This window comes from Dromiciops gliroides, chromosome 1 (assembly GCF_019393635.1).
Source record: "Dromiciops gliroides isolate mDroGli1 chromosome 1, mDroGli1.pri, whole genome shotgun sequence".
Classification (NCBI taxonomy): domain Eukaryota; kingdom Metazoa; phylum Chordata; class Mammalia; order Microbiotheria; family Microbiotheriidae; genus Dromiciops; species Dromiciops gliroides.
The window spans coordinates 323,428,255-323,450,746 of NC_057861.1; the positions used below are offsets into that span (position 1 = coordinate 323,428,255).

The 22,492-nt window shown below is 36.6% G+C and overlaps 1 pseudogene; it reads left to right on the plus strand.

Moving 5' to 3' along the window:
• The first annotated feature begins 4,781 nt into the window (after positions 1–4,781).
• On the plus strand, positions 4,782–5,108 carry LOC122737100 (annotated as a pseudogene).
• Positions 5,109–22,492: the final 17,384 nt, after the last annotated feature.

A 22,492-nucleotide genomic window follows, 5' to 3' on the forward strand; every position in this document is an offset into this window, starting at 1 on the left:
TAGGATATTCTGGAGGTTAAAGAACTGGGATTACAACCAAGAATCACCTACCCAGAAAAACTGTGTATAATCAGGGGTAAGAATGGGAGATCAATGAAAGAGAGGACTGTCATGTATTCTTGAGGAAAAGACCTGAAGTGAATAGAAAATTTGACTTTCAAATACAAAACCCTAGAGAAGCATAAAAAAGTAAGCAGGAAAAATAAATCATGAGGAATATTAAAAGGTAAAACTGTTTACATTCCTATATTGGAAGATACTTGTAACAAAATCAGATATTTCTCATTATCAGGGCACCTGGATGGAGTATATTTAGACAGAGGGCACAGTTGTCAGTTGAATCAAAAGAGATGATAACTTTAAAAATTAAAATTAAATTGTGAGAAAGGAATGGACTGGGAGAAAGGGGAAAGTAGATGTGAAATGGTGTGAAGTATCTCACATTAAAGAAGCAAGAAAAGCTATACATTGAGAGGAAAGATGGGGGAGATACTGGGTAATGAGTGAATGTTATTCTCAACAGAATTAGCTCAAAGAGTGAATAACATACATACTCAACTGGGTATCGTAATCTATCTTACCATGCAGGAAAGTAGTAGGGGAAGAGGATGGGGGGTGATAGAAAGGAGGGAAGATTTGGGGAAGGGGCAGTCAAAAGCAAAACACATTTGAGGAGGGACCGGATGAAAGGAGATAGAGAAGAGAATAAATGTCATGGGGAGGAAAGAGAATTGAAAGAAATATAGTTAGCAATAGTAACAGTGAAAGTATTTTGAAGCAAGTTTGTCAGATAAAGGCCTCGTTTCTCCAACAGTTAGAGAACTGAGTCAAATGTTTTAAAAGGAGCCATTCCCCTACTGATAAATGATTAAAAGATATGAAGAGTTTTCCGATGAAATAATCAAAGTTGTCTATAGCCATATTAAAAAAAAAAGTGTTCTTACTCACTACTGATTTGAAAGATGCAAGTCAGGGCAATTCTGGCATACTACCTCATACCTATTAGATTGGATAATGGTACAGCAGAGGAAAACAACAAATGTTGTAGTGGATATGGCGAAAATAAGGCATTAATGCATTGTTGTTGGAGTTGCAAACTGATTCAAACGTTCTGTAGATTAATTTGCAGTTATGACCCAAGGGCTATAAAACCATGGATATTCTTTGACCTAGTAATACCACTATTAGGTTGGTATCACAAAAGAGGGAAAAAACAAAAAGTTAAAGGACTATAATTACAAAAAAAAATATATTAATGGCAGTCCTCTTCTGGTGCAAACAATTCAAAATTGAAGAGATGCCCACCAATTGGGGAATGGATGAACAAATTGTGGGATGAGATTATGATGGAATACTATTGTGCTATAAAAAATAATGAACATGTGGGTGGAGCCAAGATGGCAGAGAGTAGCCAGAAAATCGCTTGAGCTCTCCTTCTATTCCCTCATAAAGAATATTAAATCAAGCTTCTAGACAGATTCTGAAACTAAAGAACCTTCAAAGAGACAGAGAGACACAGTCTTCCAACCAGAGATCATTTAGAAGACTTCAGGAAAGGTCGATCTCACTGGGGCCAAAGAGAGGCACAGTGCACCACCACGGCTCAACATGGAGGGGTCGGGACAAGTCAGCAGGAAGTGTGGGCCACAGCTGAGCAACTGAGACCCCTGGATTCTGGCTCAACAAGCTAGTGGAGCAGCAGGACAGTGGTGAAACCCACCTGCACCAGCCGGGAGGGCAGGTAGCCAGCTGGATGGCCACCCATAGGACAAGTGTGACCAGGCCTAGCGATCCCAGTGTGGAGCCAGCAAGGCCAGAGAAATCCACAAGCCAAAGAGGCCTCAGTGTAGAAAGCCAGTGACACAGCCCCTATACCCCTGAATAAGAAGCTTGAAAGAGGGACCCTGGTGCCCCCAGAGCAGACCTCAATTTAATAAAAAAGCTGCAGTATGAGTAAGAAACAAAAAAGAGCTCTCACGATTGAGAGCTTCTGTTTCTACAGGGAAGAGCCAAACACAAACTTGGATGAGGACAATACTTTCAAATTGCCTCCATGTGAAGCCTCAAGAGGGAAGATGAATTGGTCTCAAGACAAAAAAGCCTTGGAAGAGCTCAAAAAGGATTTAAAAAATCAATTGAAAGAAATGGGGAGAGAAATGAAAGCAACACAAGAAAATTATGAAAAAAGAATCGACAGCTTGGAAAAGGAAGCACAAAAACTGACTGAAGAAAACAATTCCTTAAAAAGTTCATCTGGCCAAATGGAAAAAAAAAGGTGAATAATCTCACTGAAGAAAACAATGCCTTAAAAATTAAAATTGGACAGTTGGAAGATAATGAATCCATGAGACACCAGGAATCAGTCAAGCAGAATCAAAAGAATGAAAAAACAGAAGAAAATGTGAAATACCTCATTGGAAAGACAACTGATCTGGAAAACAGATCGAGGAGAGACAATTTGAGAATCAGTGGACTGCCTGAAATCCATGATTAAAAAAAGTCTAGACACCATATTCCAGGAAATTATTAAGAAGAACTGCCCTGATATTATAGAAACAGAGGATAAAGTCATCATTGAAAGAATCCACCAATCACCTCCTGAAAGAGACCCCAAAAGGAAAACTCCAAGGAATATTGTACCTAAATTCCAGAATTATCAGGTGAAGGAGAAAATAATTCAAGCAGTCAGAAAGAAGCAATTTAAGTATCATGGAACCACAGTCAGGATTGCTCAGGACCTGGCAGCTTCAACATTAAAGGATCGCAAGGCTTGGAATATGATATTCCGGAAGGCAAAGGAGCTTGGATTGCAGCCAAGATTCTATTACCCAACAAAACTGATCATTCTCTTTCAGGGGAAATGATGGACATTCAATGACACAGGGGACTTTCAAGGTTTCCTGATGAAAAGACCAGAACTGAATAGAAATTCAATCTTAACATACAAGACTCAAGAGAAGTTTAAAAAGGTAAACATTGGGGAAAAAAAAAGTTACTCAATAAGGTTAAACTGTTTATATCCCTACCCAGGAAGATAATACTTATAACTCCTGAGAACTGTATATCTATTTGGGGAGACAGAAGGATTATACACAGAGGATATAAATATAAACTGTCTTTGATGTGATGATATCAAGAAAATTAGGGGGTTAAAAACAGAGTTTATGGGAAAAAGAGGAAAGGGGATGTGGAATGGGGTGAATTACATCATATGAAGAGGTGAAAAAAACCTATTACAATAGAGGGAAAGAAGGGAGGGGTGAACATTGTTTCAACCCTACTGTCACTAGATTTGATTCAAAGAGGGAATAACATATACATTCATGTGGATAAAGAAACTTAGCTTATTATTTAGGGAAGTAAAAGGGTAAGTGGAAAGGGGGGCACTGACAGAAGGCAGGGCAAATGCAAGGGAGAAAAGGGTCAAGCAAAGGGAGGTGGATGATAAAAAGGGAGGGCAGATTGGTGGAGGCAGGGGTAAGAAGCAAGACATTGGTAAGGAGGGATAGAGTGAAAGAAGGGGGGGAGTACAAAGAAGGTAAACAGAAAGGAGGGGAATAGACAGCTTGTAATAACAACTGTGACTGTGAATGGGATGAAATCTGCCATAAAACAGAAGCGAATTGCAGAGTGGATTAAAAACCAGAATCCTACAATATGATGTGTACGAGAAACACATTTGAAGCAGAGAGATACACACAGAGTAAAGATAAAAGGCTAGATCAGAATATATTATGCTTCACCTAAAGTAAAAACATCAGGGGTAGCAATCCTTATCTCAGACAAAGCACAGGCAAAAATAGATCTCATTAAAAGAGATAAGGAAGGATACTACATCTTGCTAAAAGGTACTATAGATAATGAAATAATATTAAATATGTATGCGCCAAGTGGTATAATATCCAAATTCTTAGAGAAGTTAAATGAGTTACAAGAGGAATTAGACAGTAATATTATACTAATTGGGTATCTGAATTTTCCCCTATCAGAATTAGATAAATCTAGCCACAAAATAAATAAGAAAGATGTGAAAGAACTGAAGAGAATACCAGAAAAATTAGCCATGATAGACATCTGGCGACAACTGAATGGGGATAGAAAGGAATATACCTTTTTCTCAGCAGTACATGGCACACTTTCAAAAATTTACCATGATTAGGTCACAAAAACATCATAGTCAATTGTAGAAAGGCAGAAATAGTAAATGCATCCTTCCCAGAAAATGATGCAATAAAAATTGCATGTAATAAAGAGCCATAGAAAGGTAGACTGAAAACCAAATGGAAACGAAATAATTTCTTTGTAAAGAATGAGTGGGTCAAACAAATCATAGAAACAATCAATAACTTTATCCAAGAGAATGACAATAATGAGACAACATAACAGAATCTATGGGATGCAGCCAAAGTAGTGCTTAGGGGAATTTATAGCTCTAACTACTTACATGAATAAAAAAGAGAAAGAGGAGATCAATGAATTGGGCATGCCACTTAAAAAGCTAGAAAAACAACAAATTAGAAATCCCTCATTAGATAATAAATTATAAATCCTGAAAATTAAAGGAGAAATTAATAAAATTGAAAGCAAGAAAACCATAGAATTAATCAGTAAAACTAAGAGCTGGTTTTATGAAAAAAAAAACACAGTAAAATAGATAAACCATTGGTTAATTTGATTCAAATAAAAGAAGAAGAAAGAAAACCAAATTACCAATATAAAAAATGAAAGGGGTCAGGCACCTTGTGGTGGAGGTTGGTGGAGATTGGTGGACCATGGTAAAAATGCTGCTCTTCTTCCCGGGCTGTGGGAATGGGCTGATAGTGGAAGAGGGACAGCTCTGCCACAGCTTCACTTGCAATATGTGCCCTTGCGTGCACAACATCACCCGGGAAGGTAACGAATCAGAAGTATCCAAAGCTGAAAGAAGTGGATGATGTGCTGGGGGGGCCTCTGCCTGGGAGAATGTCACCTCCACAGCAGATCCATGTCCCAAGTGTGAACATCCTCATGCCTACTTCATGCAGCCTCGGACCCGGTGTGCTGATGTGCCTATGACCACTTTCTACAAGTGCTGCAATGCACAGTGTGGACATCGCTGGTGGGACTAGTCCCAGAGCCAGTGCCTGTTGGCTGGCAAGCTAGCTGGATTGCTGTGTGCTGTGCCCAAATGTCCTCTGGTTGCTGTGTGACTCAGGGCGAGCTCCCAATTGGGAATGTAAATTATGTAACATAAGAGTTGTGGATATAGATTGTGGAAATCTTTTGTATGGCAGCAAGCTAATTTTCTCTTGGGTCCTGTGGTCCAAGATGAAGAAAACAATTAGCAGCCTAATGTACTGGATGGAATTGGCCTTGATAATATGGAATCCAGGGATGCGCTCATTTAATAGAGTTGTTTATTGATTCCTTGAAAATGATGCAGTAGATAAAATGTAGGAGACACCAAGCTCCAGAGGAAAAGTTGCAATTTGTGAGATTTGTTCCTGGGAAGCCAAAATTCAGAACATGAAAGCTTAATGTTTTTATAAAGACTTGAAACTATATAAACCTTGCTACTCTATTACTGTTTTCCTCTCTCTAAAATTTCCCCCGGGGGCAGCTAGGTGTCACAGTGGATAAAGCACAGGCCCTGGATTCAGGAGGACCTGAGTTCAAATCTGCCTTCAGACACTTGACACTTACTAGCTGTGTGACCCTGGTTAAGTCACTTAACCTTCACTGCCCCGCAAACAAACAAACCAAAACAAAATGAAAAACCCTTCCCCCTTCCCTGCTCAGGAGATGGGGGTAAATAAGGCATAGGCAGGGAGGGCTGGCTCCACACAGCTCCTGGTCAGTGCAATAGTTGGGGAGGTTGATAAGGCCCCATAGGAATGGGGTAGGGACACCTATGTTATCCTGCCCAATTCTACCTTTAGACAGGCACCTGATTTTGCTCATAGTACTATGGATTTAGCAACTATTTACTGAGTGGCCTAAGAATTAAAAGCTTTCTGATGAAATGTTTTCTCTTTATTTTTATTCATATAAAAAGGTTTATTTATTATTAAAAGTGGGAGTGGAGGGACTTTATATTTCATTTTTTTCCCTCTGAGCTTTACTTGATTGCGGTGAACAATCATGATTTATCAACATTGTTTTGATGTAATCCTTAATTCAGGGTCCGCTAGGTGGTGCAGTAGATAAAGCACCAGCCCGGGATTCAGGAGGACATGAGTTCAAATGCGGCCTCAAAGACTTGACCCTCACTAGCTGTGTGACCCTGGGAAAGTCACTGAACCCTCATTGCCCTGCAAAAAAAAAGAAAGAAAAGAAAAGGAATAATCTTTAATTCAACCAAGATTAAACAAGGCAGTGTGCATCATGGTGGAGATAAAATCAAAACAATACTTGACCTCAAGAACCTGACATTCTATTGGGAGATAAAGCATGAACATCAAAATCTAATAAAGGTAACATGGTGTAGGGCTATGGCTGGCATGCTGGACTGGAAGAGTTTGGATCCTGCTTCTTATGCCTACTAACTCAGTGGCAACGCACTTCTGAGAGCCTCAGTTTCCTCATAGTAACCCCACAGGGCTGTTGGAAGGCTCAGATGAGACAATAGGTGAAAAAATCTTTGCCGACTTTAAAGTATTAAAATGATTAGTTCAGCCTTCATTTTATAAATGAGGAAAATGAGACCTGGAGATGTTTATTTTTTTGCCCACAGCTGAACATGTAGTTAGAGACAGGCTGGGGCTAGCACTTGGATTGAACTCTACAGATCTTTTTCATGTTACTATATACTTAGATAATTGTCCTATTAAAGCATCCTTATTGCATTGTAAAGCAATTGGGGAAAAACATTTGTTCCCTTAATAAGGTGAACATTTCCTCTATAATCTTAATTTCCTTAAGAAACAATCCATTGTACAGTTAACAGTAGTCACTGTAAAGAAATTTGAAGCAGAGGCAAGAACAATGTAAGATGGTGATAGATGATGACTGATTGATGATGATGATAAAATGTATGGTACTTTGCTGGGCTATTGTGAAGAAAATTATTTGACAGGTATAAGGTACTATATAAATGTTATCTATAACTGTTGTTGCAATAATCAAGATCATGTGTTTATTGTAAGAAAATCTCTTTAAAGTACTATATAAATGTAGTTTACTATTAAAAAAATGAAAGGGGTGATTGTACCACCAATGAAGTAGAAATTAAAGCAATAATTAGGAACTATTTTGCCCAACTGTATGCCAATAAATTTGACAATCTAAATGAAATGGATATTTACAAAAACACAAACTGCCCAGGTTAACTGAAGAGGAAATAAAATCCGTAAATAAACCCATCTCAGAAAAAGAAATTGAACAAGCCATTAATGAACTCCCTAAGGAAAAATCCCCAGGGCCAGATGGGTTTACAGGTGAATTTTACCAAACATTTGAAGAACAATGAATTCCAATATTATGCAAATTATTTGGAAAAATAGGTGAAGGAGTTCTATCAAATTTGTTTTATGATACAAATATGGTGGTGATACCAAAACCAGGCAGAGCAAAAACAGAAAAAGAAAATTATAGACCAATTTCCCTAATGAATATTGCTGCAAAAATCTTAAATAAGATATTAGCAAGGGGGATACAGCAACTGATGACCAGGATAAAACACTATGACCAGGTGGGGTTTATACTAGGAATGCAGGGCTGGTTCAACATTAGGAAAACTATTAACATAATCAACCACATCAATAAGAAAACTAACCAAAATCATATGATTATCTCAATAGATGCAGAGAAAGCTTTTGACAAAATACAGCACCCATTCCTAATAAAAATACTATAGAGTTTAGGAATAGGTGGAGCTTTCCTTAAAATAACAAGCAGTATCTGCCCAAAACCATCAGCAAGCATTATATATAATGGAGATAACTTAGAAGCCTTCCCAATATGATCAGGGGTGAAACAGAGATGTCCCTTATCATCTCCATTATTTAATATTGTATTTGAAATGTTATATTTAGCAATCAGAGAAGAAAAAGCAATTAAAGGAATTAGACTAGGCAAGGAAGAAACAAAACTATCACTTTTTGCAGATGATATGATGGCATACTTAAAGAATCCTAGAGAATCAACTCAAAAATTACTTGAAACAATTAACAACTTTAGCAAAGTAGCAGGATATAAAATAAATCCACATACATTACCAGCATTTCTATACATGACCATCAAAGTCCAGCAGCAAGAGATAAAAAGAGAAATTCCATTTAAAGTAGTGGTAGATAAGATAATACCTTGGAGTCTACTTGCCAAGACAAACCCAGGAACTCTATGAACACTATTACAAAACACTTTTCACACAAATCAAATCTGATTTAAATAATTGGAAAAATATCAATTGCTCATGGGTAGGCCAAGCTAATATAATAAAAATGACAATCCCACCTAAATTAATTTACTTATTCAGTGCCATACCGCCCAGACTACCTAAAATTTATTTTATAGAGCTAGAAAAAATAATAACAAAATTCATCTGGAAAAACAAAAAGTCAAGAAGATCAAGGGAAATAATAAAAAAAATGCACAACAAGGTGGGTTAGCTGTACCAAATCTGGAGCTCTACTATAAAGCGGCAGTCATCAAAACTATCTGGTACTGGCTAAGAAATAGAGTGGAGGACCAATGGAATAGGCTAGGCACAGGAGACACAGTAGTAAATGACATTAGTCATGTACTGTTTGATATATCCAAAGACTCCAGCTTCTGGGATAGCAATTCAGTATTTGACAAAAACTTCTGGGAAAACTGGAAGATAGTATGGCAGAAATTATGCATCGACCAACATCTTACACCTTATGCTAAAATAAGGTCAAAATGGGTACGTGATTTAGAAATAAGAGGTGATACCATAGGTAAATTAGGAGAGGAAGGAATAGTCCACCTTTCAGATCTTTGGAAAGGAGAAGTTTTTGACCAAACAAGAGAGAGAGAATATTATGAAATGCAACATGGCTGATTTTGATTACATTTAATCAAAAAACTTTTTGTACAAACAGAAGCAATGCATCCAAAATTAGAAGGGATGCACAAAGCTGTAAATAATTTTTATGGCCAGTACTTCTGATAAAGGTCTTATTTCTAAAATATATAGGGAACTACATCAAATTTATCTGAATCCAAGTCATTCCCCAATTGAGAAATGGTCAAAGGATATGAACAGGCAATTTTCTAATGAAGAAATCAAAGCTACCTCTTCCCATATGAAAAAATGCTCTAAATAACTATTGATTAGAGAGATGCAAATTAATACAACTCTGAGGTACCACTTGGCACCTATCAGATTGGCTAATATGACAAAAAAGGAAAATAATAAATGTTGGAGAAGCTGTGGAAAAATTGAAACACTAATGGAGCTGTGAACTGATCCAACCATTCTGGAGAGAAATTTGGAATTATGTCCAAAGAGCTATAAAGCTATGCATACCTTTGAGCCAGCAATACAACTTTTGGGTCTTTTTCCCAAAGATATCCTAAAAAAGGGAAAAGGATACACATGTACAAAAATATTTATAGCTTCTCTTTTTGTTGTGACAAGTAATTGGAAGTTGAGGGGAAGCCCATCAATTGGGGAATGACTGAACAAGTTGTGGTATATGAATGTAATGGAATGCTATTTTGCTGTAAGAAACGATGAGCAGGAGGATTTCAGAGAAACCTGGAAGGACTTGAATGAACTGATGAGTGAGATGAGCAGAACCAGAAGAACATTATTCACAATATCATCAACATTATGTGTCGATCAACTGTGATAAACTAGTTTCTTCTCACCAATCCAATGGTACAAGAGAGTTCCAAAGGACTCTACAAATCCAGAAAAGTCTCTACAAATCCAGAAAAAAAAGGAACTGTGGAATATGGTTGCTGATAGGACCATACTATTTCTTTTGTTTTTGATGCTGTTGTTTTTCTTTTCTGAGGTTGTTCCTTTTTGCTCTGATTCTCCTCTTATAACATGACTAATGCAGAAATATGTTTAATGTTTTATATATATATATATATATATATATATATATATATATATAATCTATATCAGATTACCTGCTGTCTAGGGGAGGGGGAAGAGAGGGAGGGAGGGAGAAAATTTTGAAATTGGAAATCTTATCTAAACAAATATTGAAAACTAAAAATAAATAAATAAATTTTAAAAAAATGATGAACATGGGGCAGCTAGGTGGCACAGTGGATAAAGCAAAGCATTGGCCCTAGATTCAGGAGGAACTGAATTCAAATCCAGCCTCAGACAGTTGACACTTACTTTCCATGAGACCCTGGGCAAGCCACTTAACCCCAGTTGCCTCACAAAAAAAAAAAATGATGAACAGGATGCTTTTAGTAAAACCTGGAAAGACTTACATAAGCTGATGTAAAGTGAAATGTACAGTTTACAAAGCAACAGCAATAAGATGATCAGCTGTGAATGATTTTGGGGTCATGGCCCACAGTTTAAGAAGCTTTGTTCTAGGGCATCTAATGGGACTTGGGGCCCCTTGATCATTTGACTCAACCAGAAAAGCTTCCCACAACCTCCTTCCCACATAAAATTATGGAAGGATGGTTATGATGGGATTATATTTTATACTTACAGTCATTAGTTCTCAAAGGAGGGTGGGTAGGAAAGAATCTGATACACTTGTAAAGGAGGGAGGGAAGGACAAGTGACAGGGTGAGTTGAGAAGGAGAAAGAAAGGACTAGCTGCTGTCCTCACACCTGAAGAGAACTCTATTTTCTCTGCTGGAAACCTCTGCTACTTGGCCAGAGTCTGAGCTCCTGGTCCCTTTCTCTCCACCATTTCCCCATTCTCATCCCTTTTTTATTCTTCCAAATTCATTGAATTATCTATGCTCTAAATTTTCCATCCTGGTGACAACACCCCAGTGACATATTTCTAGTTATGTCTCTTTTTTTCCTTCTTCCCTTTCCCAATTTCATCAGGGCTGGTGTTTGTGTATGTGTGTGTATGTATTCATGTGTGTTTGTGTGTGTGTGTGTGTTTGTGTGTGTGTGTGTGTGTTTTCTGGGTTATCCAAACCTAAGGAGAGAGGAGAAAGGTATTTTTTAAAGAAAGTAGCCTTTCTAGGAAAGCAAAATAAATGATTTCCATAAACATAGGGTAATAAAATTCTTGGCTAACCTCACAACCTGCTCAGTTCAGGCAGCTGGCCACCTTGAGTAATGGCATCTGTGTGAGGATGTAAATTGGATTGCAAATCTGAGGCAAAACAAACAGGCTGTTCATAGACAAACGTTGCAGATGGATGTAGCCTCTGCGTGAAGCTGGAGAGGGTGAGCTGTTTGTTATAGGGCACCATACCTTCCATCTGGAGAAGGGTAGAAATCTCAGCCTGTGCTTAAAAAGACACATTGAGTCTTCAGTTTTGGTATTGAGGTGGTCATAAGCTCATAGGAGAGAAAAATGGCGATAGAAGGAAAGTAAGCAATGTGATCTATTTTATTCAGCATCCTGTTTCTAGGCAAATCTGAACTTTACCCATGGTCCTTCAGTGGACAGACACATTTTATTTCTTTTCTACCTGCATCTAATATTAGATTTGATTTTATTGAATGGCCTTTTATTGAACTCCTACTGTGTGCTAAATTTGGGGGGAAATACAATATTTAGATAATCAATAAGAATTATTAAGTGCCTGCTATGTGTTTATCTACTACGGAAGCGACTCAGTATGAGGTGGATGATAGGAAGACCTGAGATCAAGTCTTATTTTTGACATATAACTCACATATAACTTTCATTTCACAGCACTCTAGGCCAAAGCTTGATAAACTGTGTGTTGGGACCCCATATGGAGTTAATTAACTGAAGATGGGCATCACAGAAAATTTGACAGTAAATGTTTGATTTGTATACCTATTTTATAAACCTATTTACTTGGGGTCACATAAAAATTTCTTGGGCAAAAAGGGGTTGCAAATGGAAAAATTTAAGAAGCCCTGTTCTAGGCAATACTCTAAGACTATAAGTTACAAAAAAGGTACTGATGTACTAAACAGAGCAAATTTTCTCATCCAGAAGTTCCCTATACTAAAACAAAACAAAAACAATAACAAAAACCCACACATCCAGTTCTGATTCTCTAGTATATTTCTATTATGTGCCAGGCATTGTAATAAGTAATTGGTATACAAAAACTGAAGAGAAGAGAAACAGTCCCTGACCTCAAGAAACCTTATATTCTTTTTTAGTGAGGAAATTGGGGTTAAGTGACTTGCTTAGTGTCACACAGCTAGTAAGTGTTAAGTGTCTGAGGCCGGATTTGAACTCAGGTATTCCTGACTCCAGGGCCGGTGCTCTATCCACTGCACCATCTAACTGCCCCGAAACCTTATATTCTAATGAAGAGATAATTTTCATATATAAATATTTAAGATATATTAAATATATATTTATATTTGAGATATGTAAAAATTAAGATTGGACAAGAAAACACTGACAGATGTGGGGAGCAAGAAAGACCTTCCAAAGTTTTTGTTGTTTGGGCTGAGTCTTGAAGGAAACTAAGGATTCCAGAAAGTAGGAGTAAGGAGTAAGGACATCCCAGAGGTTGGGAATAATGATGTATGAAAACTCAGAGATAGCAGATCAGGCGCAATATTAGCCATAATGAAATCTTGAGTCTGATATATTGCAACAGTATTAACAAGTAAGGAAATGGGGGAAAAATAGAGGAATTGGGCATATACATTCATTTTCAGTGAAGTCTTATTTCCAAGTCAGATAATATAAAAAAGAAACTTCTCATTTCTTTCTTTTTTTAATATTTATTTTATTTTTTTACAGTTACATGTAAAGGTAGTTTTCAACATTCATTTTCTTTTTTTTTTTTTTTTAATGAGGCAATTGGTGTTAAGTGACTTGCCCAGGGTCACACAGCCAGTAAGTGTTAAGTGTCTGAGGCCGGATTTGAACTCAGGTACTCCTGACTCGAGGGCCGGTGCTCTATCCAGTGTGCCACCTAGCTGCCCCACAACATTCATTTTCATAAGATTTAGCGTTCCAAATTTTTCTCCCTCCCTTCCTTTCCTCCCCCCTCCACAAGACAGCAACCAATTTGATATAGACTATATGTTCAATCCACAAGTTCTCATTTTTTTTTAGTCCTTCCTTCAGCCAACTATGATGAGATTAAAGTCTTTGAGCCAATTCTAATGAGTGTGAGGTTCATTCATTGCCCCACTCATCCCCCATCTCATCCACCACTTCTTAAGCCCTTTCCTATTTCTTTTATGTGGGATTTCACCACATTCTACCTCTCCCCTTCCCCCTCTCCCAGTGCATTTCTCTCATTCCTCAATTTTACCCTAAAGATGTCATCATGGGGCAGGTAGGTGACACAGTGTACAAGGCATCCATCCTGGACCCAGGAGGACCCCAGCCCAATCCAGCCTCAGACACAAGACACTCACTCACTGCATGACCCCAGGAATATCATCTAACTCAAACATTTTATGATTCTCTAGGATCTTGTATTTGAAAGTCAAATTTGCCATTCAGTTCAGGTCTTTTCATCATGAATACCTGAAAACCCCTCTTTTTCATTGAAGTCCCATTTTTTCTCTGAATGATTATACACAGTGTTGCTGTATATGTGATTCTTGGTTGTAATCCCAATTCCTTTGCCCTCTGGAATATCATATTCCATACCCTCTGGTCCTTTAATGTAGAAGCTGCTAGATATTGTGCTATCCTGACTGGGGCTCTGCAGTACTTGAATTCTTTCTTTTTGGTAACTTGCAATATTTTCTCCTTGAACTGGGAGCTCTGGAATTTGGCTATAATATTCCTAGGAGTTTTCCTTTAGGGATCCCTTTTAGGAGGTTATCAGTGGATTCTTTGAATTTCTATTTTACCTTCTTCTTTTAGAATATCAGTGCAATTTTCCCTGACAATCTCTTGGAAGATGATGTCTAAGGTCTTTTTCTGATCATGTTTTTCAGGTATACCAATAATTTTTCAATCATCGTTCCTGGATCTATTTTGCAAGTCCGCAGTTTTTCCAAGAGGATATTGCACATTGCCCTCTATTTTTTTATTCATTTGTATTTGTTTTATTGTGTCTTGTTTTTTCATAAAGTCACTAGGTTCCATTTGTTCAATCCTAATTCTTAGACAATTATTTTCTTCAGAGAGCTTTTGTATCTCTTTGTCCATTTGGCTTTTCAAGCTGTTGACTTTTTTCTCATGTCTTTCCTGTATCACCCTCATTCCTCTTTTCATTTTTTCCTCCACCTCACTAATGTTATGTTCAAAGATCTTTCTGAGAGCCTCTATTTAACTGAGACCAATTCATCTTTTTCTTGGAAACTTTAGATATAGGGACCCTGATATTGCCATCCTCTTCTGATGATATACCTCAATCTTCCTTGTTATTAAAGAAATTTCTATGGTCCTCACCTTTCTCTGTGTGTTCATATTGCCTTTCTTTTACTTGACTTTTAGCTCCTTAAACTGTGGCACTGTTTCCAGGCTGCACTCACCCCAGCTTAAGGGAGTCCCAGGTGGTATGATTTAAGAAAGGGCAGGTTCTTCATTCACCTGGCCTGTTACCTGATCTATAGATAACCCCAGACCATCTAATCAACCAGATAGCAAAATGTTGTGTGTTATGGTTGTCAGCTTCAATGAGCCTGTGCCTTTCCCCAACCTGGGCCACTGCTGTTCAAGCTTACCTCCTGGTTCCCAGCAGGGGTGAAGAACCCAAGTTCAGCCTCAGCACCAGTAGAGACCCCTGTAATCTCCCCCATGCTTAGGGATCAACTTCTCTCTCAGGTCTCACCAGACCTTGAGCTTAATTCCAGATGACACTGGTGCTGCAGCTGATTCACAGGCTCTGGGGGGGTCTCTTTCTCTGGCAAGGCCTTCCTGGGACTGGATTTGTGTCAGAGAGACTGTGGGGTTGGGCTCCATTTCTGTCTCAGTACAGCAGCTCCCTCCTTCCAACATTCCAAGCCATCCTTGGTTGGAAAATGATTACAGCTCATTGTTCTGTGAATTTTGCTGTTCCAGAAATTGTCCTTTGGCATTATTTGGAAATTTTTGGAGCAATCATGTCATGAGTTCAAGAGCTCACTGACTTCACATTTCTTTTAATCACCTGCTAAGGGCCACATCTACCCATATTAATGCATTTCAGATAGGGTTGAATATCATTGTTCTACTGTGATTTCAGTCATGTCCAACTCTCTATGACCCTATTTATTATTTTTTTCTTGGCATAGATACTGGAGTGATTTATTATTTCCTTCTCCTTCTCCACTTACTTCTCCAGCTCATTTTACATACGAAGAACTGTGTCCAACAAGTTTAAGTGACTTTCCCAGGTCATATAGCTAATAAGCATCTGAAACTAGAATTCATTCATGAAGATGAGTTTTCCTATTTCCAATGCCAGTGTTCAATGCACTATGCAACCTAGCTGCCTTAGAATATAGTGGATTGCTTAAAAAAATAGAATAATAGCTTCTGAAATAAAGATGATTAAGGCTTAAGTACCTTATTAAGTAAACATTTAGTAAGCAATTCCTATGTATCAGGGACTGTGCAAAACACTGGTAATACAAAGTCAGGCCAAAGAGGAGTGCTAATGCTTTTAATCTAATGCTCTCAGTGAGTTCACAGTCTAATGGGGGGAAACAACATTCAAATAGCTATGTACAAATATTTTATATTTAGGATAATTAGGAAATAATCAGTAGAGGGCACTGAAGACATTGTTTAAGGCATTTAGATGGAATTTGAAGGAACCTAGGCAAAGCAGGAGTAGGAGATGAGGAAAGACAACATTTTGTGCATAGGGGACAACTTGGCATTGTGAGATAGATTTTCTTGTTTATGGAATAGCAAGGTGGCCAATGCCCCTGGATGGAAGAGTGTGTGCTAGAGTATAAAATGTAAAAACAATGTAAATATAATAACATTTCTAAAATGTAATGTATAATAAAATATTTGTAAACTACTTAGCATAGTGTCAGGCACATATTGGGAAGTATGCAGGCTAACATGAGAGGAAAGTTGTGCCAGGTGAGGCCACTTGCAGGCTATTGCCATACACTCGGCATGAGGTGATAAGGACATACACCAGGGTATTGGCAGTATTAGAGTAGAGAAAATGACATATTTGACAAATGTTCCAAAGCTAAAGTCGAAAGGCCATGGCAATAAATTAAATTGGATATAAGGGTGGGAGATAGTAAGGAGCTGAGGATGACAACTAAGTGGAAAGCCTAGGAGCAGAGATGCTACATATTAAGGACAAATGTGGAAAATATGACAGAGGATTCATTATTCACATTCAATGGAACCTAACATTATTTATTCTTCAAAGGGTCCAAAAACAAAGAGCTCAAGTAAAAGTATTAGCAGTGACTTCAAAGCAGTTGATTGTGTGTGTGTATGGGGGAGGCAGGGTTTCTGGTGTCGTGAGAAGGTAATTTCATTTCAATAAGTATTTATTAAGCACCTGCAATGTACAAGGCATAGTATGAAGGCTACAAAGACAAAAACTGAAACTGTTCTTGGACTCAAGGAGTTTACATTCTAAAGGATTGCAGGACCAAAAAGGAAATGGTGTGTGTGTGTGTAAAACACTGAGATTTACCCTATGTATCAGAAATGCTACTTGCAGAGTATTCACTAGAAGATTCAGCCTCTATCTCTACGCCCCCCACGCCCTCCCGATTCCTTCTTGGAGAGGAGGAAATATCATTGGACTAAATAACAATGTAAAAGGCAAACATTTTTTTTCTTGGAATATTTTATTTTATTTTCCAATTACATGTAAAGATTTTTTTCCAACATTCATTTTGTAAGATTTTGAGTACCAACGTTTTCTCCCTCCCTTCCTTGGAACTATGCTTAAGTGACTATAAGACTAGATATGTACCCCAAAGAGATCAAAGAAAAAGTGAAAAGACACATGTCCAAAATATTTATATCACTTCTTTTTGTGGTGGCAAAGAATTAGACATTGATATGATGCTCATCAATTGGGGAAGGGTTAAACAACTGGTAAAGTCATGCAAGACATATTGTCAAATTAGTCATATTGTGGCAACAAAGCATGAAAAATAAAGAAAATGAGAAAAATATATTCAATTTGAATTCAGATATTAGTTCTTTGGAAGTAGATAGCTTTTTATTATCCATCTTTGGAATTTTCTTGGATCATGGTATTATTCAGAGTAGTTTTTCTTTCACATTCGATCATTTTATAATAATGCTGGGTTTTGTGTACAATGATCTGCTGTTCACTTCATTTTGCATCAGTTCATAGAGGTCTTCCCATATATTTCTGAAACAATACCTCTATGTAATTTCTTAAAACACAATAGTACTCCATCACAATCATATGCCACAACTTCTTCATCCATTTCCCAATTGATGGACATTCTCTCAATTTGCATTTTTTTTACCACCACAAAAGAGCTTCCATAAATTTGTATGTACATATAAATCATTTTCCTTTTTATTTGATCTTTCTGACATCAGACCTAATGTTATTACTAAGTCAAAGGGTATGAATAGTTTTCTAGTCCTTTAGGCACAATTCTGAATTGTTCCCTAGAATGTTTAGACCAGTTCACAACCCAACCCACAGTTCATTATTCTCCCTATACCTTCTAGCATTTGTCATTTCTGATAGGTGTGAGATGGTATCTCAAAGTTATTTAATTTGCATTTGTCCAAACAGTAATGATTTATAATATTTTATATGATGATGGGTAGCTTAGATATCTTCTTCTGAAAAAGGCCTGTTCATATCCATGACAATTTATCAATTGGGGAATGGCTCTTATTTTTATAAATTTGACTTACTTGCCTATATATTTGGGAAAGGCCTTTTCAGAGAAACAATGTAATTTTCTGTTTTATTTTTCTTCATTATTAATGGTACCATTTATGAAAATGTAGCTTTTCTGATTTTCTCTTTTAAGTAGGTCTATTCTTGCTTTTTTTCTTAATCAGAATGCATGATTGCAATCCCTGACTTTTTTTAAAAATTCAAGATGAATCATAATAGATTCTGATTAATATCCTTATTTTGCCTGTCTCTTGATATTTTGAGAGTTTCTTGTAAGCAACATATGGTTGAATTCTGGTTCCTTTGTTTTCTGTTATATGAGGGAGTTCATCTCATTTACATTGTGAGAACTGAGAAAGTATTAGGTGACCTCTCTCAGATTTTGAAGGTCAGATTGGTGTCTGGTAGTTACCTCTGTTCATAGACTGCCTGTAAGTCATGTCAATCATTGGACCATTAAAGTAGCTTGAAGCTGTGTGGGGGGACTGCCCTGCTTCCTGTTCCACAGGGGGCTTCCAAGAGAACTGGCTGGGACTCACTCTTTTTGGAAGCTTGAGCTGCTAGGTGAAGGTGGGTTTTCTCTCAATCTATCCCATGTAGATCTGAGCTAGGTTTTTTCCATTCTTTACAAAGACCTATGCTCACTCTCTCTTCATTAATTTTTTTTTTGTGAGGCAATTAGGGTTAAGTGACTTGCCCAGAGTCACATAGCTAGTAAGTGTCAAGCATCTGAGGCCAGATTTGAACTCAGGTCCCTCTGAATCCAGGGCTGGTGCTCTATCCACTAAGCCACCTCACTGCCCCTCTTCACTAACTTCTAATATACTTTAATAAATACTTAAAAGCCTAAACTGTTGCTGAATTTATCAGTAAATCTTAGCTAGTTCACCGCCCCCCCAAATGGGGGGGGCAGGTAAAGAAACAAATTCATTTGTTAAACATCACAAAATGCACTGTTATGATTATTAGCTGTTTATATCGTGCCATCCTATTTTCTTCTGTTAATCATTCTTTCCCCCTTTTTTCTCTGATAACCCTTATTATTATGGTATTATTCTTTATTGTTTCCTTTTCATTTTTCCAGCATACTTCCAAACTTTATTATTCAAACCATATTTAAACTGTTGGATTTGTGTCTGCTCACCCTGAAGTAGGGAGGCAGTATTAAAAGCTTCAGGATTTTTTCGTGCTGCTATTTTCAGAGGTAGTGCTGGGGGTCTAAAGTTTTCAGTGTTTCTAAGGTAATGTGATCTGGGGAGAGGTGTGGCTACTGCTCTCATGGTCCATACTCTGGTCTGAATGATAAGAGAATTAAATTATCTGATCTGCAAAAAAGAGATCAAAGAGAAGTGATTTAAGAATTATTGGACTAACTGAAACCTATGATAAAAAAAGACCGTAAATATCATATTTCAAGAAATTATAAAGAGAATCTGTCCTGATATCTTAGATCCAGAATGTCAAAGTCAAAGAATCCACAAAAAGGAGATAATTGGGGGGATAGGATTATAAAAGGGTAGGCATATTAATGGAGGCAGTTGTTAAAAACAAGGAAGGAATAAAAATAAAGAGAACGATAAACAGTAGAAAATATAATAGAGGGAAATACTCAGTTATAAACCATAACTATGAATGGGAATGGGAAGACCTAATTCACAAAATGGAAGTAGATAATGGAATGGAATAGAAATCAGAATATAGTGGTCAGTTAGGTGGCATAGTGGATGAAGCACTGGCCTTGCATTCAGGAGTACCTAAGTTCAAATCTGGCCTCAGACACTTAATACTTACTAGCTGTGTGACACTGGAAAAGTCACTTAACCCCCATTGCCCTACCAAAAATAAATAAATAAAGAAATGAATCAGAATATAGCAACATGTTGTGTATGAGATACACTTGAATCACAAAGACATGGACTAAAGAAGACATACAATTTACAGCAGCAAACAAACATAACTTTGTATTTGAGAAGTGTAAAGAGAAGATTTTGGGATAAGGATTCATTATTTTGTTTTAAAAATAGGAAAAAATGAAAGCAGGATTGCAGAAACAAGGCATAGACCAATATCTTACACTATTTACCAAGATAAGGGTAAAATAGATACATGACCTACACATATTTAAAAAACAAATAAAACATGAAACATATTATTTATCAAACTTATGGATAAGTAAACAACTTATGAATAAATAAGAAATAGAGCAAAGTTAGATATAAAATAGATAATTTAAATTAAATTAAATTAAAATGCTTTTGTACAAATAAAAATGAGGTAGCCAAGATCAGAAGGAAAACAAAAAAAAATTGAGGAGGACATTATTGACACTTTATCAAATACAGGTCTCATATAATCTATACAGAAAAACTTTGTCAAATATATAATGAAATGAGTCATTCCTCAATTGATGAATGGTTAAAGGATATGAACAGGCAGTTTACCAATGAAGAAATCAAAAGAATTTATAGTAGGATTTAAACAATGCTCTAAATCCTCATTGATTAGATAAATATAAGTTAAAACAACCTTGAGATATCATTTTACACTTAGCAGATTGGCTGACATGATAGAAGGGATAAGTGGCAAATGTTGGAGATAACGTGGAAAAGTTGGGACACTGATTCATTTTTGGTGTAATTGTGAACTGTTCCAACCATTTTGGAGAGCAATCTGGAATTATGCTCAAAAAGGTATTAAACTATTTATTATTTTTGACTGAGCAATATCCCTATTTTGCCTATTTTCTAAGGTAATTAAGGGAAAAGGAAAAGAACCTACTATAAAATATTTATAGCAGCTCTCTTTGTGGTGGCAAAGAACTGGAAATTTCAGAAATGTCCATCAATTCAGGAATAGCTGAAAAATTTCTGGTATATGATTGTGATGGAATGCTACTGTGATATAAGAAATTATAAGCTCAATAAATTTAGAAAAAATGGAGAAAAAACTGAGTGAAATGAGCAGAACCAAGATAACATTTTATTCAATATGATCAGTATTGTTTTAAGAATGACTTTGAGCAAATAACTTATTTTGATTATTATATATTCCCAAATTAGCTATAAAGGGCATATGAACAAAGATGTTATATGTATCCAGAGAAAGAACTGATAAATAGATGTATGTATGTGTGCATAAACACACACACATACACACACACACACACACACACACTATTTGTGTCTAATGGTGCTCATCTCTAGGGCAGGGGGGAGGGAGAGGGAAGAAAAAAAATACATGATAATTTTTTTTTATATTTGTCAGTTGTGCATAGTAAATTTGTTTCATATGCAATCATCTTTTATTGTACTATATTATAGAAATACTTGTTTTATTCTATGAATTAAAAATAAAAATAGAAACACAGAGAATTAAAGTTATGAAAGTTAAATTAAAACAGCTGTGAGGTACTACCCTCTCACCTATTAGAAATGACAAATATTAGAGTGGATGAAGGAAAATAGATGAAATAGTTAACTATTTGTGGTGTAGAGAACTGATCCAACCATTCTGGAGTACAATCTGGAACTATGTCCAAAGTGATATAAAACTGTGCATAATCTTAGAATCAGCAAAACCACAACTTGACTGCAAAATGACCAAAAAAGGAAAAGTGCCTCCCTGTACAAAAATTTTTATAGCAGCTCTTTCTGTGGTGTCAATAGTTTAGAAATTGAGATGCTCATCAATTCAGTAATGACTGAACAAGTTCTGCCATAAGATTTTGATATATTCTATAAGAAATTATGAAGGGAGTGATGAAGAAATAAGGTTTCAGAAAAAAAAAACATAGTAAGACCTATATTCACCAAAGTGAAGTGAAAAGAAGCAGATCACTGAGCACAGTGATAGCAATGTTATAATGGTGATCACCTCTGTAAGGCTTGATTACTCTGATCAATACAATAATCCAAGACAATTCCAATTGCCTCATCATGAAAACATGCTTTTCACCTCCAGAGAGTGAACAGATGAACTCAGTACAAATTTAAGTCTAATTTTATTTATTTATTTTTTTCAATCTCAATCATATTTTATTTTTTCCAGTTACATGTAAAGGTAGTTTTCATTTGATTTTATAACATTTTGAGTTCCAAATTTTTCTCCCTCCTTCCCTTCCCTTCCCCTTCCCAAGACAGAAAGCAATCTGGTATAGGTTATATAGGTAAAATCATATTAAACATATTTCTGTATTAATCATGTTGTGAAAGAAGAATTAGAACAAAAGCAAAAAACCTTAAAAAACAAACAACAAAAAAGTAGAAATTGTATCATTCAATATGCATTCAGATTCCACATTTCTTTCTTCTGCGTCTGGAGAGCATTTTCTATCATGAGTACTTTAGAATTGTCTTGGATCATTGTATTGCTGAGAAGAGCTAAGTCTATCACACTTTACCAACAAGTAAGGTTGCTGTTATTGTGTACAATGTTCTCCAAGTTCTGCTTACTTCACTCAGCATCATTCTACTTAAGTCTTTGCATTTTTTTCCCCTGAAATCTGCCTGATCATCATTTCTTATAGCACAATAGTATTCCATTACATTCATATACCACAACATGTTCAGCCATTTCCCAATTGATGGGCATGCCCTCAATTTCCAATTCTTTGCCAACACAAAGAGAG